Source organism: Petaurus breviceps, unplaced genomic scaffold (genome assembly GCF_028583685.1).
Source record: "Petaurus breviceps papuanus isolate PSGF00001 unplaced genomic scaffold, PetGlider_PUasm1.0 454, whole genome shotgun sequence".
NCBI lineage: Eukaryota > Metazoa > Chordata > Mammalia > Diprotodontia > Petauridae > Petaurus > Petaurus breviceps.
Window position 1 is genome coordinate 2,635,031 of NW_027186342.1, and position 25,633 is coordinate 2,660,663.

The 25,633-nt window shown below is 43.1% G+C and overlaps 3 long non-coding RNA genes across 4 annotated transcripts in view; 1 reads left to right on the top strand and 2 right to left on the bottom strand.

The window, feature by feature from the left end:
• On the bottom strand, window positions 1–25,608 carry LOC138171666 (uncharacterized). Its single transcript, XR_011170933.1, has 2 exons — window positions 25,318–25,608; window positions 1–639 (listed from the first exon to the last, which is right to left on the bottom strand). It is a non-coding gene; the product is annotated as an uncharacterized lncRNA (long non-coding RNA).
• Window positions 1–25,633, top strand: part of LOC138171669 (uncharacterized) — a 201,875-nt gene that overhangs the window by 145,754 nt on the left and 30,488 nt on the right. Inside the window, exon 2 of one of the 2 annotated variants that reach the window (XR_011170937.1) lies at window positions 13,529–13,590. This is a non-coding gene — a long non-coding RNA (uncharacterized lncRNA). Of the gene's footprint in view, window positions 1–13,071; window positions 13,591–25,633 lie in introns of those variants that run through there. The other variant, XR_011170936.1, reaches the window with a different exon arrangement.
• The window catches only part of LOC138171667 (uncharacterized), a 132,963-nt gene that overhangs the window by 7,596 nt on the left and 99,734 nt on the right, over window positions 1–25,633 (bottom strand). The window lies entirely within an intron of this gene.

Sequence of the window (25,633 nt, forward strand, 5' to 3'; positions counted from 1 at the left end):
TGTATTTACAATAGTTTAATTAATTATGAGAAGGATCACAACCCTAACTACAATACCAGATGACTTTTTCTCCACTTCTGAAAATGTGGTCCCACATTAGTTAGCTCACATTCAGTATAAAAAATCCTCTTTGTAAATATTTTCTTTTTTCACAAGGGAAAGGTTAAAACAGTTCCATTAAGAAAAGAGGTCTCTCCATCCTTTTTCTCTCCATCTTCTCCATCTTCTCTCTCTCTATAACAGGAAAAGTGCATTCAGCTTCTCTCAAAGCATCACTCAGCTCTCCAAACTAAACCAACAGTTAGTATCCCATTTCCACAACATTCCTTTTGACTCTTAAAGATATAGTAACAATATCTAGTAATAATATCTAATAATATATAGTAACAATATAGTAAATATAACAATGGTTCCTGTGGGAGAGCCTTGTGATACAGGTATCACAGCTTCAAAGGGAAAGGGAATTCCTCTCTTTTCCTCCCAAATCAGCAATGTTGTCTTGTAACTAAATTACATGGGTAGCAGTTAGAAATGGATATATCTAGTCTTGGCACTTGTCTCATGATTCAAGAGTTCCTCATGTGGAATTGAGTTACTAGACCTTCTAGAGAGAGATGATTTCCTCATTCACCCTGCTTCCTGTAGAGAAAAGAAGACAATCCACGTGACTTCAACAGCATTCTATCTGGAGTAAATCTAGTAAATTAGCCATTACAAATTCAGTTTAAAAATATGGGGTTGCTTGTTTAGCAAACACCAAATCATGCTTGCTTTCTGGGAGGATCTAAACCACATGGTATTACTACAATATTGGGAAGACATAGGGTTTTAGAAAATAGGGATTCATTGGAAAATTAGAGGGTTGCAAGTTTAATTTTCTTCTGGGGGTAGTTTATAGGTTAATGTTTTATTTCTGTACTTGTCTAATAAATTCCTGTGAGTCTTAGGATTTTATGCATTTTCTGTAGCATAAAATAAAGGCTGTCCTATGTCCAATAGCTACAAGACACGTTGAGTGCCTTCGCAGAACTTGGGGGATCCTGCCACTGCCATTTGGGATACCCTAAACATGTGCTTTATTTAAGTTTTATCTTAAAGAGTTTTCCTATGTTAATCCAAGTAGGGGCAATGAGGCAAAGGAAAAAAGATTGGTCTGACAGGGTCAAGCCCCCGGTTGGAACTCGATCCGTGTGCACCCAGAGTCCTTGGTGGGGAGCCAAACCATGGATTACATTTAATTGAATTAAACTGATTCAGAGGCAATCCAAAGCACTGGGATTTGAGGTGCAAAAATATATATTAAGAAGTACAAACACACACAGAAACAACAGACTCACTATGGGAAACCAGATTTCTAGGCCCAACAAGTTCTATCTCAGGAATTGAATTTCTCATGGCTTCCTGATGACTCTCCAGGCAAGCTAATTTAGTTTCTGTCTCCAAACTATCAGGTAGAGAAAAATGATTCCGTGGAAGGTAAGTTCATGGAAGGTGTTTTGACGGAGCCACCTAGAACATCCTGGACATGGGGAAAGAATCTGGGAGGGATTTCTGGTAGAAGGAAGGATTGGACTAACTTGGAAAGGAAGGGAGAGACTTGGCTTAACAGATAGGAAAAAAGTAGAGAGGAAAAGCCCTATGGACAAATTTAAGGTCAGAAGTTGGATTTGGAGGCAGTAGAACTCCCCATGAGACCTCCCCTCCTCGCTGTATGACCTTGGATAAGTCACTTCCTTCTAGTCCTCTGATTCTTTCCATCTAAAATGAAGACTGGATGAGACAGTCTCTGAGGTTCCTTCCAGTTCCAAACCTATGATCCTGTGATTGTAACATGTATGTAATGGAAGAAACAGCATCTTTTCCATGTAACCTGCTCCATGGAGACTTTCCTAAACCCTGGAATTCAGGGTACTTTGGCACACCCATTGTAATACAGTTATCCTTTCTACATCGTGACTCTCCCCATCTTGGTTTTGAGATTATCGCAGGCTGGCATAAGAAATTTAACAGAGGGGCAGTTGGTGACACAGTGAATAGAACACTGGTCCTAGACTCAGGAGAATCTGAGTTCAAATGCAGCCAGCCGGCCTCAGACGCTTAACACAAAAACTAGCCATGTGGCCTTGGGCAAGTCATTTAACCCCAATTGCCCTACCTTCCCCCCTCCAAAAAGAAAAAAAGGGAAAGGAAAAAAAAGAAATTCAATAGGGATTTTAGGGGTGTTTTGCAGAAGCCAAAGATGACAGGCAAAGGCCAACAAATGATACAGAAAGTTTAGAAACTCAGAAATGCACAAAATATGTGTATAGTTCTGTATAATGTCAACTCAATTTTTACAATATGGTACTGTAAACACCCCATAAAAGAAAAAAGAAAAAAATTCAGACTTCTTCTCTGGTATGAAGGGAAAGCCAAAAACTTTTCTGTGGATAATGTTAATTATCATTAATTTTCATTATCTCCCCCCACCCCCATCACCATGCCCTAACACCTGAGATGTGGAAGGGACAACTGTACTGCTGAAATATAAACCCTCTGAGGGCAGGAAATGATTCATTTCGTCTTTATGTCCTCAGAGTCTAGCACTGGCACATAATAATAATTATGATTGTTATTGATGATGAGTATTTTTATAGCATCTGTTATGTCCTAAGCATTTTACAAATATTATTTAATCTGATTCTCACAACAACCCTGGGAGGTTAGTGTTATTAGCACCCACTTTACAGATAAGGAAACTGAGGCAAACAGCTTATGTGACTTGCCCAGGGTCACCCAGTCAGTGAATGTCAGAGGTCAGATTTGAACTCCGGTCTTCCTGACCCAGATCCAGTGCTTTATCCATTTTATCATATGGTTGCCTCCCCCACTCCCTCCCCCCCAAAAAATAGATGGTCTGTTGATTGACTGGTTTTCCTAAAGTGCAGGTCTTTTGGGTCATTCGCTTTCTCAAAAAAATTTTAATTTCTCTCTATTGCCTTAGGATCCAATATAATTGCCTGAATTTGGTTTTTAAAACCCTTCACAAGGAAACAGAACCAAGGAAACAATATGCACAATGACCACAACAATGCAAACAAGAAGAATGACCAGATACACACACACACACACACACACGTAGCAAAATTACAAAGAACAAGTATGGCTGGGCAGAGGTGGGAGGTCCACAAGTGCTGTATAATTCTGTATAATAAATATAATTCTCCGATTTCTTTGATATACTGGTAAGTTATATTGATGTCCCCCCCTCTTCTCTAAAAATATTATTTGTTATATGCAATGGTTCTCTGGAAGGGGGGGAGGAGGGATTCAGAGGGAAATTATGGTGATGTAAAAAACAAAAGTCGGAGTGGCTAGGTGGCACAGTGAATAGAGCACCGGCCCTGGAGTCAGGAGGACCTGTGTGCAAATCCACCCTCAGACACTGGACACTAGCTGTGTGACCTTGGGCAAGTCACTTAACCCCAATTGCCCTGACTTCATCCCTCCAAAAAAAATTTTTTTATAATTGTATTTTGATATCATAAGTTTACTTTATAATTTACATATTTTAGAGTATTTCTTGAAGGACATTCTGAGAAAGGGATCCATAGGCTTCCCTGGATGAACAAAGGGGTCCAGGACACAAAAAGGTACAAGCAAAGAAGTCACAGGAAATGGGGTTGGTAAGCTAAGAAATGGTGTCTGTAAACTAAACTGAACATGTACCAGATGGGATGAGGAGCTTCCATGGAAACCCAGGTCTCTCCAGTAATCTTCCATGTCTTTGGATGAAGGATTCAGGATGCACTGAGGCCTGGCAAAGTGGGAGGGGAAGAGTATTTCCCCAATGGCTAGGGGAACCCACACCAGGCAGTGGGTCTCTCTCCTTAATCTGTGACTGTATGACTTCAGGTGCATTACTTCTTTAAGAGATGCTCTTCTCCAGGAAAAGAACTGCCTGGCTCCCTGCTCCTGCCAAGATTAGGTGACCATAAATCAAAGCTGGCACTCCCTTGGCATTAGCCTTGCTCTGAGCTGCCCAGATGGCAGGCGCAACTTGCAGGGGCAGCCAAGAGTACTGGAGGGGAGGGATGGGCAAGGAGGAGACACCTGGGGGAAAAAGGGGCACAGTCTATCTCTACATTAGATAGCTGAGTGCCCCAGGATTCCAGTACCCAAGAAAATGCCAAGATATCGCCATTTCCGTTTCATAAAGAATATACGTTCTAATACCTGAAAAAAACATAGGTTGAAAGTGACATTGAAAGGTCACTGTCTCCAAGTGCCTCTGGCTTCTCTGCCACCCTGAGTGACCCCTGCCTGGGACCCTCCTTTCCTCAGGACCACCATTTTAGGCAGGATGCTAATCATTCTCCTCTCAGGACTGGACCCTCTCCACACACCTGCCACATAGCCCCCCCTCATTCACTTTCTAGCTACCTTTTTATGTCTTGTTTTCCCCTATTAGAATGCAATACTTCCTTGTATTTGGATCCAGCATAGCATAATGCTTGGCATACCATAGGTACTTAATAAATGCTTCATCTACCTGATTTCCCTCATCCCTGTGTCCTGGGATAAGTCTTTTCACCTCCTTAGGCCTTATCTTCCCCATCTATATAATTAGGGGGATGAACCTAATGTAGATGGTCCTCAGAGGTCTCTTCCAGCCCTAAATTTACAATCAAGAACCTACAGACTTGGAGAGCTAGGTAGTGCAGAGAGAGCACCAGCCCTGAGTCAGGAGGACTGAGTTCAACTCCAGCCTTAGACACTGTTGTGTGACCCTGGGCAAGTCACTTAACCCTGGATGCCTCCAACCCCCCCCCCAAATGCTCTCCATACTTTAGAGTGTGTCCTGCTGTTTTGACAGCCCTTCTTTTCACACATTTTACTTCTAGTCTAACACAGAAAATTTTCCTTGGATCTTCTAGTCTATCTCCTTGGATTCAGGGAGAAAAATGGATTTTTCCTTTTCTCCTGGGAAAATGTCATTATAGGGCCATGATGAAGTCATGCTTATTTTGAGGTCCAAGGTACCTCGGAAATCATCTAATCCAACACTTCATTTTGCTGATAAGGAAAATGAGCTTCAGGTGCAGTGACTTCTCCAAGGTCAACCAGCAAGTGGTTGACAGGAGTAGGATCCGAACACAGGTCCTCCAATTCCTAACCTCTTGTTACTTCCTCAATCTCCTGCTGCCTCTAGAAAGGAGGCAGGAGGCTCAGTGACCTGATCCCCTCCAGATGAGCTCAGCTGGTTTCACTCTTTGAACCACTTCCCAGCCCTGTGGAGCCAACCAAAGATGACAAGGAGCTGGGATGAACTTTCACAGGGTTGGGAGGGACCTCAGCAGCCATCTGGTACAATCCATATGTGAACAGAATCCCTTTTATAACATGCAAAACAAATTGTCAGCTTCCTATTTACCTGCCACAGACACATCCACTCTAATTGGGGTTAGAGTGTTATTTATTAAGCTTTTATTTATTTATTTTTATTTATTATTTATTTTTATAAATATAAATATTTTTATATAATTTTTGATCTTATATAATTATATATGATTTATATAATTATATAATTTTTATAAGTATATTTATGTTTATTTATTTGTTATTTATTAAATATATATGTTATTTGTTAAACTGGAGTGGGGTGGAGAATGTTGCCTCCATCCTTGTCTGGTTCATAGGCCCAGGGCTGGGTGTAGAAGTGAAGTAGGGAGGATCCTGGGGCATCTTTTCAAAGAACACTGTGGGGTAGGGGGGCTAGGTGGTGCAGGGAATAGAGCACCGGCCCTGGAGTCAGGAGGACCTGAGTTCAAATCCGGCCTCAGACACCTGACACACTTACTAGCTGTGTGACTTTGGGCAAGTCACTTAACCCCAATTGCCCTCCAAAAAGCAAAAAAACAAAAAACACTGTGGGGCATCCTGTGCTTCTCCCCACCCCACATAACCAGTAATAGCATCCTGAAGTACTTGTTTCATTTTGGACTAGACCTGTGCTTGGGAACTTCCAGTGAGGAAATTCTCTCTACCTGATCTGTAAATTATCTGTTGGGTCTGATTCTTTGTGACTCCATGGACCATACTCTCCATGGGATTTTCTTGAAGTGGTTTGCCATTTCCTTCTCCAGTAGATCAAGGCAAATAAAAGTTAAGTGACTTGCCTACGGTCACACAGCTAGTATCTAAGATCAGATTTTAACTCAGTTCCTCCTGACTGCACTCTCAGAGCTCTATTTATTCTACAACTTTGGGGTGGCTAGGTGGCACAGTGAATAGAGCACCAGCCCTGGAGTCAGGAGGACCTGAGTTCAAATCCGGAATCAGACACTTAATATGCACACCAAAAAAAAAAAAACCACCCCAAACTAGCCATGTGACCTTGGGCAAGTCACTTAACCCCAACTGCCCGCCAAAAAGTTTAATAAATAAAAATTAAAAATTATTCTACAATTTATAGCCTTAGGCAATTGCTTCAAACAACTAGAGACTAAGTGATTTGCCTAGGATCCCACAGCAAGTATATATGTCTGATGGGGACCTGAACCCATCTTCCTAACTGTGAAACAATCTCTACCTATTGTGCCATCCTGACTCTCGTAGAATTTTGTTAACTAGAGGTATTATATAAATGAGTCATTGCTTATTATCATTGCTAATTAGTACTAATAATACGCCTGACTCACATCCTTTCTTCCTCTGTTACTCAGTGAACAAGTCAGTCTGGCACATTCTGTGGTTATTATTGATAATAAGAAATAATGTTATGAATAACCAGGAATGCAAGGCTTTATTTACAGAGGTAGCTTAAAATGAGATGCCCCAATGGATGGAGGTAGGAGTTTGGCTGCCAGTGGAGTTGGTACCAGGGTCATGAGTGGGACTGAGTTTGCGTGGGGTTGGGGACAAGGCCAATGGCAGAATGGAGTTGGGGAATTGTGCTGAATCTAGGGCCAACTGTGTGGGAGGGTTTGAGGTAAGAGTCTTAGAGCTCTGATTCATTTCTGGATGATAAGCAGCACCCTACTTATCTAGACATTATTTATCTCAAGTGATCACCTATCCAGAACTCAGGTTCACACCCAGATTGAAATAGGTGACCTTCAAGTCCCTTATTTCCAGTATTCTTGGATTTTATAGCAAATAGCACAGGAGTAGATAGGGTGAGGCAGCCAGAACTTTGTTCCAGGTGCTGACATCTGTGGAGAGCAGGGCATGCTTTTTTCCTACAGTGATCCAGACTCTCTCTTCCCCAAGCTGTGAAGTCTTCCACTTGCTTGTGGAAGGGGTTGGGAGAGAAGGGTAACTCCCAGAAGAGAGCTGAGAGCAGAGGTCAGGGGAGGAGGAAGGAATGGATTATTCTGTCTCCTAGCATTACTGCACCATGGGTAGGGCTCTCTTCGGCAACCTGTCTAAATTGTCTTTCCCAGCCCTTCTTCCCCATCCTAACTCCTTGAGCCAATCAAATTTGCCCCAAGAGTCGAGACTCATAGTGACAATCCTAAAAGGGCATCACATCCCCTTGTCCTGAAATCCACCCATAGAAAGGGACTATGTGACAACCTTCTTTAACCAGAGCCTAACTGGTAGGCTCTGGCTGGGCCTACCAATTCCTTCTCAGGATGTTTTAAAATGAATGAAATCCAATATACAGGATTTTAAAAAAGGAAAACAAGGGGTGGGTAGGTGGTGCAGTGAATAGAGCACCGGCCCTGGAGTCAGGAGGACCTGAGTTCAAATCTGGCCTCAGACACAACATACACACAAAAAAAAACTAGCCATGTGACCTTGGGCAAGTCACTTAACCCCAATTGCCCCTCCCAAAAAAAAATAAAAAAGGAAAACAATCATTTTGAAATAGTTATCAAAATATTACAAAAACAAGTTCATGGACCCCAGATTAAGAATTTCTGCTCTAGGCAATTCAGTTAACAATAGATTGAGGACATGAAAGCACAGAGAGGTGCTGCCATGACTGCCCAGTCTAACACAGTAAGTGTCATCATAACTGGGGTTAGAACCTTGCTGTCTTCACACCTGCCTTACCCTGGCTCCCTCCACTAGACCACCCTTCCTCAAGGATAGCTCCAAGAGAAGAGGTGGAGACCCATCCATCACCAAAGAGGAAGACATCTGGCTCCAAGGGCAGCAAGATGTTTTCAGGTTAGAAAGCAAGGTACCGAATTGGAATGTGATTGGTTTTAGCACATTCCCTGCGAAATGCACACATTCAGAGGACTTTCTGAAAATTGTGACAACCACGTAAAATTTCTCTACGAACCTGAAACTGTATAGTTAAAAAAAATGGAATGGGACAAAGGCAATTTGGGGAATATGTTTCTTCAGAGGATAATGGAGAAAAAAATCCTGGCTCTTTGGGCAGAGGATGGGAGATTTATCGACTCTCTCCTTGGTTGCCATGGAGTCAGGGCACATTGGCATCAGAACGCCTAGTTTCAGCTGAGGGTGGGATGTTTTTTAGTTGTTTATGAAAAACAAAACAAAAAACTAGTCCTAGCCCCTTTGTAGGCCACTTGATTTTGTTTTTTTTGCTTTTTGGAGGGCAATTGAGGTTAAGTGACTTGCCCAAGATCACACAGCTAATTGTGTGTGTGTGTGTGTGTGTGTGTGTGTGTGTTAAGTGTCTGAGGCCGGATTTGAACTCAGGTCTTCCTGACTCCAGGGCTGGCACTCTGTTCACTGCCCAACTTGCCGCCCCGAGGCCACTTGATTTTCTTGTAACTGAAACACAGGCTCTATCTCTGCTGATTCTCTAGGTTTCATTCCTTGTTGCCCCGTCCCACCCCTTTTCCAACTTATGTTCCTGTCAAAGTCATTTGCCTTGCACAATTCATGTTTATATTTAGGTTTCCACGAACAGGGGTTTAATGTGCATTACTCAGCATTCCCTGGTAGGGGTATAGAGGTGGTTGGAGGTGGGGAGAGGAAGATGGAGTGTGTAGATACCTAGACTTGGTCATACTGTGTCCCTTAGGACCTGAAAGTGGTGAATCACTTTCTCTGGTCCTTAGTATTACCAACTATAAACCAAGGAACAAAAAAATAAAAATAAAATAACCAGGAAACATAATCCTCGGGCCTATGTCTAGGGCTATCAGATGAATGACATTGGTATTATGTTTGAAGACCCAAAAGTCAAGGGTTCCTCTCGTTGTGCTCTCCTTTATCCCAACCTTGGGTGTGTGTGTGTGTGTGTGTGTGTGTTTTTGAACACTCATATTGGAGGAGGAAAAGAGAGGGGCATGTAGAGGGGGTACTGGGAGTCTCGTAAGGGAGCTGGTCAGTACTGGTCCTAGTGCCTCCACAGGTTAAACCCAGAAAGATCATCAATTTCTGACATGCTGGTGGTCCTTCCTACTGTCTAACTTTATTCTTCTCACTGCCGTGTCAGCATGCTGTGGTTTAATTCTGTTACCAGGCAAACTAAGAGTGGTACCCATCCATCAACAAAGAAATGAGCAGTTGCTCAGTCTTTCACTCACACGCATTGGAATTGGAGTCAAAAGATCTGGGTTCAAATCTTGACTCCACAATTTACTACCTTTAGGATCCTGGGCAATTCACCCAGCTAGATGAATATCCCTTCCAGTTGGGGAGCATTGTGGAAATGGACCTGTATGGTGTGTGCTCCAGAATCACATAACTCCTAAAAGTGTCAGAGGTATGCTGCACAGAATGGCCCCCACAGGCCCATTTCTACTCATGGCCCAACCTCTACTACACTGAAATCTTACAATTCTTGGAGTTCCCTTTTCAAACCTGTTATTACAGCACCTCTTACCCTTAATCTGTGGCTCCTCGAACTCCCAACCGGGGCCATAATGGCTAGGCAGAGACCCTCCAGGCCTCTCCCTGCCCCTCCAGAGATCTAGCCCTTTTCAGCCCAGATACCCGAGGTACAGGTAACAATGATTCTTTCACCCATCCCACAGCCTGACCCCTTTAAGCATCTGGCTTGCCCGAGACAACCCACAGTCACCCACACTTGGTTGACACTGTTACCACCTCCATTTCAGGAACTAAAAGGGAAGCTTTGAGGTTCTGTCCTTTGAAACCAAACCACATCATTCCTCCCAAGCTCATAGGGGAAGCTGAGGGGAGGAAACTCAGCCAAAGCTGGCGTTTCGCATGTAGCTGAGAGATTATGCCATTCATCCTTGGCATGGAGAGGGGAAAGAGGGAGCCAAAGAGCAGATCTGAAAACTGGATGACTTTCACTAACTGGTAATACTCTCATCTCTCCTTCATATGATGTTATTTAAGGGTTACAAAACACCTTTCTCCTAAGCACCCTATGAGAAAGATAGCAGCAACTGACACACAGTGTCTGGCATACAGCAAGCACTTAAATGCTGGTTGTTTGACCTGGCAAACAGAAGGCACTTAAAAGTGCTTGCTGTTTGACTGATACAGACTTGGCCCATAATAGGTACTAGGTAGTGCAGCGGATAAAGCACTGGGCTTGGAAGCAAGAAGATTCATCTTTATGAGTTCAAATCTGGCCTCAGACACTTACTAGCTGTATGACCCTGGGTAAGTCACTTAATCCTGTTTGCCTCAGTTTCCTCATCTGTAAAATGGAGAAAGAAATGGCAAAACACTCCAGTATCTCTGCTAAGAAAACTCCGAATGGGGTCACGGAGAGTCAGACAAAACTGAACAACAAAAGCCACTTGGTTGATAAAGTACCTTCCTGATCGAAAACCAGTTTCCACAAGTGATTTGATCCTATCACAACCCGGTGGGTTAAGTACCACCGGTATGATTATCATTCCCATTTAACAAATAAGGAAACTGAGATTTAGAGAGGCTGCCAGAAGCAGACTTCACACCCAGGTCTCTCCTGACTCCACGTCCAACTTCCTTCCTACTCCATCATACTGCTGGGCCACCAGTCCTCATGTCATTGGATGCTGTCAACCAGGAATGAATCTGTAGCTCTGGATTCTGTACATGCCCTCCCCAGTATCAGCCTAACACTGTGAACCCAGGATCCTGCTCATTGTAACATTGAATGACAGTGACACTGAAAAAAGTCCCTTTTTGCAACTTCATTTGGATTCCCCAGGCCATGACTCCTGCAGATTACCTGCTCCTTAATCTCTTTTCTTAATGTCTTCCTCAAGCTCTCAATGTAGAGGTCTGCTTTTAGGACCCTGAGCATGGGCTGTTTGTCGCCAGAGTCAGTGGTAAGAAATATGAGAGGAGGGGTGGCTAGGTGGCACAGTGAATAGAGCACCGGCCCTGGAGTCAGGAGGGCCTGGGTTCAAATCAGGCTTCACAAACTTGACACACTTACTAGCTGTGTGACCTTGGGCAAGTCACTTAACCCCAACTGCCTTGCCTACCCTCCTCAAAAAAAAAAAAAAGAAACATGAAAGGACATAGAGAGAGAGACAGAAACAGGAAAAAAAGCAGAGAGAGAGTATAGCATGTCGGGGGAAATCTAGAGGATGGCATGACAATCCTAGAACCAGCCCTTCTCGCTTGCTCTCTTTACTGGGCCATAAATATTGAGGCCTGGGATAAGACTCTCAGGGTATGTGCCCCATTTACCTCTAGGGGATAGCAGGAGAGGTGAAGATATCCCTCCTCTGCCTAGTGTCAGCTCCTTCTCTGTCCTTTCTCTCTCCTCTCCCCCTGCCCCATTTTAGACATTGGGATATAATGGAGGAAAGATACCCAGCATAACGGGCCCTAGATTTAGAGTTCAAGGACCTCCAAACATTGTGGAGAACAATTTGGAGCTCTGCCCAAAGAACTATAAAACTATGCATACCCTTTAACCCAGCAATATTATTACTAGGTCTATAGCCCAAAGAAACCAAAGAAAAAGGAAAAGAATGCAAATACGTTACCTTGGGCAGATAGCATTATCTATCTGGGCCTCAGTTTCCTAATTTATAACATGGTGATTTAAAGGAAAAGGATTTATGGAAAAGAGAATGAAGGGAGAAGTAGCCAAGAGAATAAGTAACAGTCCCATAAAGACCCAAGAGGTAGATAATTTTTATTACATGAAAATAAAAAGGTTTTGTACACATGCATGCGCACACACACACACGCACACACACACAATATGCAACCAAAATTAGAAGGAAAGCAGAAAACTGAGGGGGGTTTATAGCAAGTTTCTCATTTTTCAAATACAGAGAACTTAGCCAAATTTATGAAAATGAGACCCATCCCCCAATTGATAAATGGTCAAAGGTTATGAATAGGTAGTTTTCAGAAGAAGACATCAAGGTTATCAATAGTCACATAAAAATGCTTTAAATCACTATTAATTAGCGACAAATTAAAACAACTCTAAGATACCACCTTACAAGTATTAGATTGGCTAACATGATTGAAAATGACAAATGGTGGAGGAAATGTGGGAAAATAGCTTTACTGATGTAGTCTTGGTGGAGTTGTAAACTGCTCTAACCATTCTGTAGAACAATTTGGAGCCCTACCCAAAAAACTATAAAACTATGCATACCCTTTAACCCAGCAATACTACTGCTAGGTCTGTAGCCCAAAGCAACCAAAGAAAAATGAAAAGAATCCATATATACAAAAACATACATAGCAGCCTTTTTTGCAGTGGCAAAGAACTGGAAACTGAGATGCCCATCAGCTGGGGAATGGCTGAACAAGTTGTGGTATAAGATTGCAATGGAGTACTATTGTGCTATAAGAAGTGATGAAGGGGATGGTTCCAGAAAAACTGGGAAGACTTATTCGAACTGATGCAAACTTAAATGAACAGAATTAGAGCACTGTACATAGTACCAGCAATACCATAACAATTATTAACCGTGAAAGACTCAGCTACTCTTAGCAATACAGTAATCCAAGACAATTCCAAAGGACTCAAAGAAAAATGCTATCCACATCCAGAGAAAGAACTGATGAACTCTGAGTATAGAATGAGGCATACTTTTTTTTACTTTATTTTTCTTGCCCCTCCCCAGTTTTTTTTTTTTTGGTAATGTGGCTAATATGGAAATATGTTCTGCACAAGTTCACACATATAATTGATATAATATTGCTGCCTTCTCAATGGGTGAGGGAGGAAGGGAGGGAAAGAAAGAATTGGGAACGTGATGTTTTTTTTTAAAAAAATGAATGTTAAAATCAATAAAGTATAATTATTTTTTTAAAAAGACCCAAGAGGAATCAGACACCATGAAATACGGTGGAAAGGATTTGAAATTAGAAGTCAGGAGGCAGACTCAAGGCTGTCCTAGGTGCAGAGAGTCATTTAACCTCTGTGTATTCGTTTCCTCATCAGTGAAATAAGAATTATTACCCCCAAAAGCTACTTTTCAGGGATGTCATGAGTAGCAAAATGAATAGCAGTTGTGAAAGTGCTTTGAAAAAGCTACAGTGCTATCCAAAGAATGGTTATTATTCCTATAAATCAGGCATCACACCTAATGAAAACCAGCCAATGGAGCTGAAGGGATTTTGACAGGTAACACAACATAAAAGCAAGAGTATGTGACCCAACTCCTACATTTTATAGATGAGAAGACTGAGGTTGGGAGGAAGATGGGCAGAAAAATCCGCACCAAAGTCACCTAAATAGTAAGTGGCAAAAAGTTGGGTTCCAGTCCTTACGCTATCCTCACCAGAACTCTATGTGGGAGGTTATGCAATTATTTAATTACTGTCATCACCATTTTACAGAGAGAAAAGATTTAAGGTTCAGAGAAATGAAGCTATGTATTTAGCTTTCATTCCTTCATTTATCTATTGGTTTGTTTATCTGACTCATGATAACTGTGACTTTTCACTTCTTTCCCTCTCTGTCTGTTGAATTTCTGATCATGCTTTAAAGTCAAGCTCAAGGGGCGACCAGTTAGCACAGCAAGTAAGAGCACCGGCTCCAGTGTCGGGACGACATGTGGATGGAATCCGGGCTCAGACACTTATTACCCACCCAGAAACACCTGGCCATGTAACCTTGAGCAAGTTACTTAACCCCGATTGCTTAAAAAAAAAATAAACTCAAGCTCAAATGACACCTCCTCCAGGAAGCCCTACCACTTTATATCCAGGTGTGTGCTGAAGTCAGCTGGAACTGGTTCTCTAGAGCCCATTGTTAAATTTTCAGTGTGAACATTTATGCCTCAGCAAATGCTACAAATCAGGGCTTGATTTATTGTTTTGTTGGTTATCTAGATTTAGGTGATGGAGAAAATGTTGATATTGCTGATTAAATTTAAAAGTATGCTGGGTAGGGGCGGCTAGGTGGCGCAGTGAGCAAAGCGCCGGCCCGGAATCAGGAGGACCCGAGTTCGGTTCCAGCCTCCGACACTGAACACCCACACCCACACCCACACAAACTAGCTGTGTAGCCTTGGGCAAGTTACTTAACCCCAATTGGGCTTCAAAAGGCAAAAAAAAAAAAAAGCATGCCCTGTGTACTTCTTGTTACCTTATCCAGAGCTGATTGTCAAACCTTTGCCAGCATACTGCTACAATCATGACGTCCTGCTTTGCCCTGACTCCACCTGTTATGTAATGTTTATTAGAGTTTCCTGTGTTTTCGTAAACCTCCTGGCTAGACTATAAGCCTCTGGAGGGGAGATGTGATACTTTATCTAAATAAACTTTGTATTTTGTACAATCGATGTTTGTCGAATAAATGGATCCAAGATGGTTCTTTCAAGCTTCTTATTAACATCCCCTCATGTCCTGTTTGTTTCAGTTCTTTGTGAACTACCTTACTACCTTTCTGATTCTTACTCCAATATATGAGTAATATATATGGCCACAGGGCCAGCAAGAGTTAAAGGGAAGGACCTCGGAAAACAAAACTTTTCATTCTGTCTCTAGCCTTAGGGAAGGGATGAGATGTTAGACAGCGACCAGAGAGAGGGCAGCTCTGCCTAGTCTAGTGCTTTGTATATATCTGATGCCCCAGCAGGGCAGCTGGGTGGCACAGTGGATAGAGCACCAGCCCTGGAGGCAGGAGGACTTCAGTTCAAATCTGACCTCAGATACTTATTGTGTGACCTTCGGTTAAGTCACTTAGCCCAAACTACCTCCAAAAAAAAATATGATGGGTAACACTTATCCACAGCACAGAGAAGGAGAAAGGTGGGTAGAGTAGAATGGGTGAGTGTTGGAAGGAGAATGATCACTCTCCATTTTCATAAGCAGTTTTTGAAAATTATGGTAGCCAGAGAAATTCATCATCTTGTGCTAAACCTAATGCTGAGCTTCTCTGAACTTAACAAGGCCAGTCCTCAGAGAAGGCCTTTTCTCAGAAGGAACTGTCAGAGCCAGTGCCCATTTGGCACAGATTTTGGACACTCTTTTCCACAACGAAGTGTCAGAAGTAAAGAAGCCACATTTGGGTTATCCCATTATTTCTATATCCCATCGTGGAAAGAATTCCATCCATTCACCAAAGTCCCATCCTAGTTCCTCTTCTCTCCTGTCCTTTCCTGTCTTGTCCTGTCGTGTCTGTCTCCCTCTCCCTGTATGTATTTGTGTTCTTTTCACAGATGTATTTTGTTGTTCAGTCATATCAATTGTGTCTGACTCTTCATGGCCCCATTTGGGGTTTTCTTGGCAGAGATTCTGGAGTGGTTTGCCATTTCCTTCTGCAGCTCATTTTACAGATGAGGAAACCGAGGCAAACAGGGTTAAGTGACTTGCTCAGGACCACACAGTTAGTTAAGTGTCTGAGGTCAGATCTGAATCAGGTCTTCATGATTCCAGGCCCAGTGCTCTATTTGCTGTGCCTCCTAGCTGCCCCAATGTATGTGTACGAGTTTCAGTAACCTTGTCAGCTTCTGTAGGTTTCTCTTCCCTCTGCTGATTATTCGCAGATCTATATGTCCAGTCCCAGTCTCTCCCGTGGACTACAGTCACACATTACCACGTCTTCCAGAAGGTTTGAAAGCAGATGTCCCAGAGTCATTTCAACATGTCCAAAAGAGAACTCATTTATCTCCCCTAAAACTCAGCCCTCTTCCAAACTTCTTTGTTTCTGTCAAAGGCACCACAATTCCTTCAGTCTCCCACAGTGTTATTCTCAAGTCTCCACTTTTCTTTCCCCATTTATCCAATCAGTCGGCGTATCTTACTGTTTTCACTCTTATAACATCTCTCCTATTAGACCTTATTCTCACAAAGCTACCATTTGGGTACAAGTCCTCATTCCCTTTCACCTCAATTAGTGCAAGGGCCTTCTGTCTTCTTTCTCTGCTTCAAATCTCTCCTCACTCCAGGCCATTCTTCAGGACACTGCTGCCAAACTATAGATCTGACCATGTCACTCCCCTCCCTCAAGTGGCTCCCTACTGCCTCTAGGATCTGCCTAATTTTTACATCCCTTTCCCTAATCTATCTTTCCATCTTCTTTGTATATTATGTTATGAAATCCAGTCAAGCAGGCTTTCTCTTTGTTTTCCACACAGAGTATTCTTGTGTTAAAACTCTATTGCTTTGAACTGGCTATCCCCCATACCTGGAATTCACTCTCTGTTCCTCCCCCTCTCTTTCTAGAAGACACTGTTTAGGTACCATTTTCTACATAAACCCTTTCTCACCACTCCCCCCAATATTAGTAACCTTCCTCCATAACCACTTTCTAGATTACTTTCTTTATTTGAATTTATTTTCTTTTACCTATTCTTAATTACATATAACTTATATATGTACCCCTTTAAAATATAAGGTTTTTGAGAGTAGGGACTATCTCATTCTTTCTATTTTTTGTTCCTGTCATCTCTTAACAGTCTGGCACACAGCTGATGCTTAATAAATGCTTCTTAGGGGCAGTTAGGTGGTGCAGTGAATGGAGCACCAGCCCTGCTGTTAGGAGGACCTGAGTGCAAATATGAGCTCAGACACTTAACACTTACTAATCATGTGACTTTGGGCAAGTCACTTAACCCCCCATTGCCCTACCTTCCCCCCTCCAAAAAAAAAAAAAGGTGGAAGGACAGAATTCCTGGGCCTATTATTCTAGCTTTACTGATGAAAGCCCAAGGTTGAAGGAAGGGGAGCCCAGAGCTTTTATCCTGGATCCCGGTACTTCTGGCGGTCTTTGCATCTAACAGTTATTTTACTTGGAATTTCCTTGAGATCAGCTCATGCTCCATTATTTTCTTGCTGTGTGACCTTGAAGAAATCACATAACTTCTCTGACCCTCATTTTCTGTAGCTATAAAATGGGGATGAAAAATACTTGTGACCATTACCTCAAACAGATGTTTCAGGGAAAGCATTTTGTAAACCATAAAGCACTATAGAAATAGTATTATTAGTATGTATAATATATACTTGTAGATAAGATATAACATATTATATATTATTATTATTTCTTGCTTCCCCAGGGAGCATAACTACCCATTGAATCTGGAGTCTCAATAATCCCATAAGAAAGGCCTCCCCTCCCCTCCCCCAGCAGAATGGTGAGTGACTGAAATAACAATAAAAAATTTAAAAAACCCAGAGAATCAATAGAGAGAGAGAAGAGAGAGCAGCTTCACCTCAAAGCATATTTTAAAGCCACAATAAGTATAAGAGGGAAAAAATCCAGCCCAGGACATGTTATGGATACTGAAGAGCCCAGATCAATAGACCATTTTTTCATGGGTATGGGGTGCTGCTGTACATAAGGCACACCCACTCTTCCTCATAGGGCTCATAGGGCCCAGGCACCTAGAGACACAAGGAAGAAATGGGAGGGGGTGGTAGATGTGGGATGGAAGGGGAAGCAGACTTTCAGTGGCCAGGGACATACGATAAGGTTATTTAATTTGGACAGGCCCCTATGCCAAAGGTTTGCATCTTGTATACACAACATTATGGTAGCTTGCAAGCAGTGTCTCTAGAAGATAAATTGGCCCCAGAAGGGACAGGGCTGGGTCCTTTCTCCACCGACAGCTCCCTCTCTGTGTATTTACTGGCCCAAGAAACATCCCGTCTCCTTATATAAATAAGGAAAATTTATGACAGTTTTCCTTCTTTTTTCGACTGGCTGCTGCTAGGAGGGCATTATAGGGAGAAGGCCCTCAGATTCCTGAAATGGATGTGGTAGAGCAGCAGGGAGTAGGAGGGGAGAGAATCTGTCCTCTGGCCAAGTCTTTCCTTTCCCTCTATACTCTTGAGAGTCTCAGTGAAAGGCTGGTGGTGATTAGGGAGGTAGAGAGGGCAGGATTAGGGATGTTAGGAGGTTTTAGTGACTCATTAGGAGGACAGAGAGAAATCATCATTTGGGGATCCTGGAACACCTGCCCCTGCGTCCTGGGAGTCACTGTAAGAATAAGAAGAAAACAAGTCTGGGGCGGCCAGGTAGCACATCGAGTAGGAGTACTGGCTCCAGTGTCGGGATGACCTGGAGATCGAATCCTGGGCTCAGACACTCAGCACCACACCCAGAAATAACTGGCCGTGTAACCTTGAGCAAGTTACTTAACGCTGATTGCTTAAAAATAAAAAAAGAAAACAAGTCAGAGTATAGGTATATTCCTGTGCCCAAGCTAGAAGACAGACACCCCGATTCCCTCAGTCCCCTTTAGAATAACTTCCCCAGAGTATAACATTTGCAAGTAAATGGATTCTTCTAAAATTTGGCATACCCCTCAAGCCCCCAAGCATTTATTAAACCAGTACTATCCACCCTGCTTTCATTTCCCATCTTCCTCTTCTGTCACTTTGTCCCTCCCCACATAATAATATATCATTCCATCTCAACCCCTCCCTCAGTTGGAAAAGCCTGGAAAACCCCTTTCCTTCAAAGGGCTATGAGGATGACCCAGTGGGGTCTATCCTCTGTCTCAGGACTGCCTCATTTCCATTTTCTCTGCAGAAAGACTTAAGAAGACACTGGCACTGCTACCGTGTTTCCCCGATAATAAGACCTATCCCGAAAATAAGCCCTCCCCTTACTGTGTAAGATTCCTCTAAAATAAGCCCTCCCCCGAAAATAAGCCCTATTGAGATTGCTACTGTAGTGAAGGTGATCCCCTGCGCTACATGCTACATTACGGTACCCTCTGTATGCACCGTTCCCCCCCCCCCAAGAAATGCATGCCGTGCTTCGAGCTGCATCCAATCAGAGCTGCAGCAGTGAGCGCGTCATCCTGTTCTTTATTGAATTCATTATTGAATAAAGGTACATTTTTTTGTTCACATTTACCTGTTTATTAAAATTGCTGTCAATGTTCATTAAAATAAGCCCTCCCCTGAAAATAAGCCCTCTGGTGTTTTTCTGTCCAAAAAATTTAATAAGACAGTGTCTTATTATGGGGGAAACATGGCAGTTCCTAGATCTGCAACCTCAGTCAAGTCACTTTCCATCTCTGGGGGTTAGTTTCCTTATCTATAAAGTGAAGGGTTGGATGAAATGGCCTCTGATGTCCCTCTAGCTCTGTCATTCTGCAATCAGAGCTGTTGATCAATGATCAATAAACGTTTGTTGATTGATTGGGAACGAATAATGCTGATGCCATTGAAATGGAAAAAACTGGGGTAGGGAGAGTCTCCCCACCCCCTTGTCTCTCTCTGTCTCTACCTCATGGGGTCAGGCAAAGGACAGTTATCAGCAACCTTCTCCCAGAGAGAGAGAGGGGGGGGGGGAGGGAGAGAGAGAGAGAGAGAGAGAGAGAGAGAACCCAAGGTGGTAGTTAACTGACCCTCAAATGTGATTCTGGGAAAGAATGAGATGGTTGAAACAACACTGAATTTGAATTTAGAGGATCAGGGTTTGACCCAACTTGGCTCTTTCTACCTATTTTTACCACTGAGGAACTAATTTCATGTCTATGGACCTTTGTGTGTTCCTGTTGAGTGTGTGTGTATGCGTGTGTGTGTTTATGTTTATAAATTGAGATTTGGATTAATCTTTTAAGGTTCCTTCCAGCTCTAAATGCTTTGATTTCAAAGCCCAGTGGTTTTACAGCCTCTGCAAGGGTGATTCTTGGCTCCTTCCCAATAATAACAATCAACAATTCTATAAGATCTTAAAGTTTGCAAAGGATTTTATATTCATCACCTAATCTGAATCTCAGGACAACTCTGCAAAAACTACCACAAATATAACAATCCTCATTTTACAGATGAAGCCAGCTAATATGTGTCTGAGAGGGGATTTGAACCTGGGTCTTCCTGATACCAAGTCTAGTATGCCCTGCTTTCCCTCCACAGCTCTTGCTCCTATAACCACTTACTCAGACTAATACCTATTGTTGTTACAAAAGATCCTTTCCCCCCCAAACCATTGTCCTCAGTTACACCCCCCAAATTCCTTATCCCCCTCCAGTCACCTTCACTGAGATGTGAATGTAGCTCCCAACAATGTCCATTTTGTGCCCCATTCCTCCCCACTCACACTGTCCCTGACATCTGACATCTCCTACAATCTAGTCCCCTCATTTTCCCACTGGGTGTGGCTCCACTGACAGAGGGTCTAAGATCACTTGAAATGGGAATGAATAGCAGTCAAACTGAGTGATCAGCAAAATCTGTTTCTTATTTAAACTCCCTCTCTTCAGCCTTTCCACCTCTCAGACTTCCCTCAGGTCACTCTGCCCACCTGAGATCTTCCCCTTTCCTCCCCTCCATGACAACCCATGGCTCCAAACTACTGCCCCCCCTAGAACCTTAAAGCACAGATTTTCTCCTGGTAGTTTTCCCTGATAGCTCTTCCATTTCCCCCCACCCCATCCCCTATCCTCATGCCTCCAACATCTTCCTGTTTCTTTGGCATTTAAGGATATAGTTCTGTTCAGTATTAAACCGGGAGTTCCTCATGTGACTCCTCCCCCTCCCTCTGGGCCCCCTCTGCCCAGCATCCAGGATAGGGTTCCTGGATAGGTGGTACATCTACCAAAGGAAAAGATGTACCTGGCACATCGTAGCATTTGATAAATGATTCTTGACTGACTGATTAAGAAAATTACATTGAGGGGCGGCCAGGTAGCACAGCAAGTAAGAGCACCGGCTCCAGTGTTGAGAAGACCTGGAGATCGAATCCCGGGCTCAGACACTCAGCACCCACCCAGAAACACCTGGCCGCGTAACCTTGAGCAAGTTACTTAACCCTGATTGCTTAAAAAAAAAAAAATTAAAAAAAAAAAAGAAAATTACATTGAAATCATCATAGATAAATGATCAGGGACATTACCCTCACTGACATTGGTCCCCTCCAGTCCCAGGCTTCCCCAGTATGAAAAGGGAAAGGAAGGTGATTCCCTTTGTTGAGATCAATGAGAAGGGAACAACTCTATAAAAGGTATACAAGCAAAAGTTCAAATCCAGTCTTAGATACTTACTAACTGTGTGACCCTGGGTAAGTCTAACTTCTATCTGCTTCATTTGCCTCATCTACCTCCTAAAGTTGCTGGGAGGATAAAATGAGAGAACAGTAACATGCTTAATAGAATGTCTTGCACACAGCAGGCATTTAATAAATGCTAGTTTCCTTCTTCCCTTATAAAAGGAGGAAAAGGAGCATGAGGCATCCCACTCCCAGACCACAGGGTCACACTCTCCCTGTTTCTACTTTTCTCTTTTTCCTCATGGAGGCCAGACCTCCACTGAAGCCAGGTTTTTGGTCCTGGAAAAGGAACTTTGTTGGAAAAATTGACTCTGAAAACAAAAATTGTGTTGTCCAGTGGTCAGGGTTGTGGGTCTGCCTATGTGACTACTTAAATTCCCAACTTCCCTGAGATCACTTCATTCTTGCCTCTGCCTCCTACTAAAAAGACCATGAGGGGTCTCCTCTTATCTCTAAGAAAGCGAATAACTCAGTTTGGGTCACCCATGAATCATTATATCCCTTCAGCAATCAGGGAATTATTTCTTGTGTCTAACTTCAAACTTTCCTGATGTAGCTTCTAATCACTGTTCCCCTCTGAGGTCCTTAGCACTCACAGTAATGGCTGACATGGGGTTTGAGCCCATGCAAAGCACTTTGAAGATATTATCTCATTTGATTCTTACAACATTCCTGTGAAGGCTGGTACTATGGGTGTTATCATTCCCATTTTACAGATAAGGATGTTGAGTCTAGGAAAGATTAAGTGACTTGCTCCTGGGTCACATACCTAGTAAATGTCAGAACTCAAACTTGAACCTAGATCTTTTTTCACTTCAAATGTTATTCTTTCCATTCCAACAAATTTGGGGGAAAAGCTGGTGGTCCCCCTTCCTTGTGGCTCATGACCCTTTCTGGGGATGAAAATCTGCTGCAGCCACTGACCACCCCCCAGCCTGATCCTGATCTAGCTATCTCCAGTTATGGGTTGATAGATAAGAGAAACTTTGGAAGGGATGAATCAAATCTCCACCAGCCTTCCCCTATAGGAAGCCAACACATGGTAAACCCTTCTTAACAGCTCAAGAGCCAGATGCCTTCACCCTTCTAGGGCATATAAGGGCACTAAAGTTCACAAAAAGCTGTACCAAGCCTGCAAGTGCCCTGCAGAGATCACCACTGTCAGTCCCATCTCTTAGAAGATGCCACCATTCTCTTAAGTCATTCAATTTAACAGGTTAAATCTCCCAGATTAGAAGCTGTTCCTTCATTTTAACTACAACCCTCTCTTTTTCCCTTGTAGACTATTTTTTTCTATTTGGCACTCAAGAGAAAGGGGGAACCAGCAAGTTTCCCTTCCCTGTAGAAAAATAACTTTCTAGATCCCATTATTCCCTTCCCCTGGATGGATTCCCAGCTCCTCCCACTTTCTTTATACTGTCTTTCCCCCCCATCTTTTCTTATCCTTCTTCAAGTCCCTCTTTTCTTTGGCAGAGCTCTGCTCCTCCCCACAGTATCCCCTACAACCCCTGTTCCTCCCATCTCCACTGCTTCCTTCAGTCCCATTTCTTCCTTTGTACCTCGACAACCAAGAACTCCTCAGCAACAACCCTGATAAGCTTTGCTGCAGCCCTTCCAAGGACCCCTCAGCACCTGCCCTGATAAGCCGTGCTGAAGCCCTTCTTCCCCCAGGGTGTTACCACAGACCATGCACCTGTCCTCAGAGATGTGCCTATAACCTGCCTCTTTCCCCAAGTTTCTGATGGACAGTCTCCCCCACCCCAAATTCCCAACCTTTTCTGTTTAGGGGCCCTTCATCATCAGATCTTTTGCTTTCAGGGCCAGGATAGAAAAATAACTAGTTGGGCCCTCTACTCTGCCCCTCATCTCTAGCCTCAGCCCAACCCTCTCCTCTACCCCCACCCTTGTTCTCCTGCAGAGCTAATGGAGTCTGGCCATGAGGGTCAGAAAGAAATCCTGCTCTCTATTCTTCCCCAACCAACCTCTTCCCCTTTCTCTCATGGCTCATCAGAAAAGAATGGCAGAAGAAAACTAAAGTACAGTGTGTTCATTTAATATTAACAAATTGAAATGAATTCTTTTAATGCCAATTAACTTGGAGCAGTCCCTTTTAATAGTAATTTAGATTCATATTTCAGAGGAGCAGAACGTGGAGCTGGCCGAATGTGACCAGAATGTCAATATGAGAGACAGGCGGGTGGAGGGCTGAGAGGGGGAAAATTAGTTTCACTTCGAGTTTGAAAGCTTTGAGTAAGAGTCTCTCCATCGGCTAGTACAAAGTCATCTTCTGAAACTTTATTGTGGTTAACTTGAACGATGCTGTATTTTTGTGGTTAGGGTTTGTTTTAATATACCAGTTTAATATACCATATTAATGCAATTTGCATCATATTTCTTAACCATAACCACTGCAATAACCAGAATTACTGCTTCTTAAGGTGTGGGTGTTGTTTTAAAGTGAAATACTTCAAGGTTTTAAGGGGATTAGAACATAGTGTTCGGTTCTTAACCTATTCTTTTGTGGGTTCAACCCTGGAGTAGCCAGTCAATTTCTCTTCTACACTCTCTTCTCAGAGGTAAGAGATGTGTTAAGTCCCAAATAGAGTTACTTTTGATCACCAAAGGTAGGAGACATATGTTACTGACACTGACAGGGAGAGCAGGACAGAGAAACAAACAACAAACACAACAGTACCTGGCATTTTGCAATTAGGTTGTACAAGTCCTGAGAACCTAGTAGAGATCCACTGGAGTGGATCTCAGTTAGGATTGGCCGATCTAAAGAACATCTCACTTCAGTACTGTTTGTAAAGTCTGGGAGGTGGGAGGAAGGGGAAGGAAGAGAAGTTGGGGTCTGATTGAAAGTGAGATGTTACCTTCTAAGGGGGACACTCTCTGTCCCCTTCTCCTCTCCATCAAACACACACACACACACACACACACACACACACACACCATCTACTTTTAACAATTTAGGGCTGGGAGTGTGAGGGAGAAGAGTGAGGAGTAAAATTGTGTTGGAAACGAGCAGAGGAAGAGAACATGGGGGCCATCACACTGGGCTCCTATCTAGGCAAAGACTGCAAAAAAGGAGAGGAGAAAGAGAAAAACATAAAAGAGGTGGAGGGGAAGAGAAGTGAAGAGATGTTTACTAAAATAAATTCCCCCTCCCCTCCCCCAGGAAATTAATGTAAACAAAAATGTGATCTCCTTTACCAGAAGTCAGATTGGTAAAAGAAATGAAACTAAAGAATAAAGAGATTAAAACAACGAAATAAAAGGGAAAGGCTGGGTGGGTGAAATTTACAAAAGAGAGAAAAACATAAGTGTCTTTTTAAAAGGCTTGAAATTAGCGAGAAGAGGGCAATTGTAGGTAACCAATTCCCCAATCTTCTCCCAAAAGAAGCGATATTCATCGTCCAAGAGAAAAATTAAAACACACTCAAAACACAAAAGGTAAAGTGTCTCCCCCCACGCAGATGACAAAGGAGGTGACACGTGCCAAAGCTTGAAACTTGGGAGGGGGGGGGGGGGGGGCGGGAAGGAGGAGAAAGTAGTGAACAAGGAAACTTCGCAAAACATTATTTTTCCAAGTTACCGAAGAGAACGTCGGGGGAAAATTAGAGGAAGAAAGAGGATGAACTTGACATCTCTAAAGAAAGAAAACTAAGATGAAACCGATATCTGAAAAGAAAAGAAAAAACTTACAAAGAGAAATAAACTATTCCTCCGCCAGAGGAGTGAAATGGCATTTATCGAAAGAAAGTTAACCTTCAAATGGAAAGAAGAAATAGAAACAAGTAAAATGTTTACAAACATCCCCAGCCTCGGGCGAAATTGACCAAACTCTTCGAGACGGTGTCCACCCCTACCCCACTCCCCAAGGAAACTTAAAAATTCGGAAGTGAAATGTATTAATGGGGTATGGTGTAGTTTGCAGGTGTCCTGGGAGGGCCCCTAGAGCCAAAGTGATTGGTAGTGGGGGGGAGGAAAGAAGGGGGTATATGGCTTACCTTGCCCAGGAGCCGATGCATCTTGAGAAGGGGAGTGGGCTAAGGGATAATGTAGAAGGGGGGAAGGGGGGAAGAAAGCAGGTTAGGAGTAAGGAAGCGAGGTGTCCAGGGATATCGTGAGAAGGGAGGAGAAACGGGGATGGGGGGCGGGGTACAGAGTCTCTCCCCAACTCTTTGCCCACCTCCCTCCCTCCAGCTCCCAGGCGGAGAGAGCCACTGAAAGTTACAAATTGCTTCCATTATTAGCTCATCCCAGGCGGCCTGGTCATTGGGCAGAACTGGATCACGTGATCCCCCTTACCAATCGATCGGATTT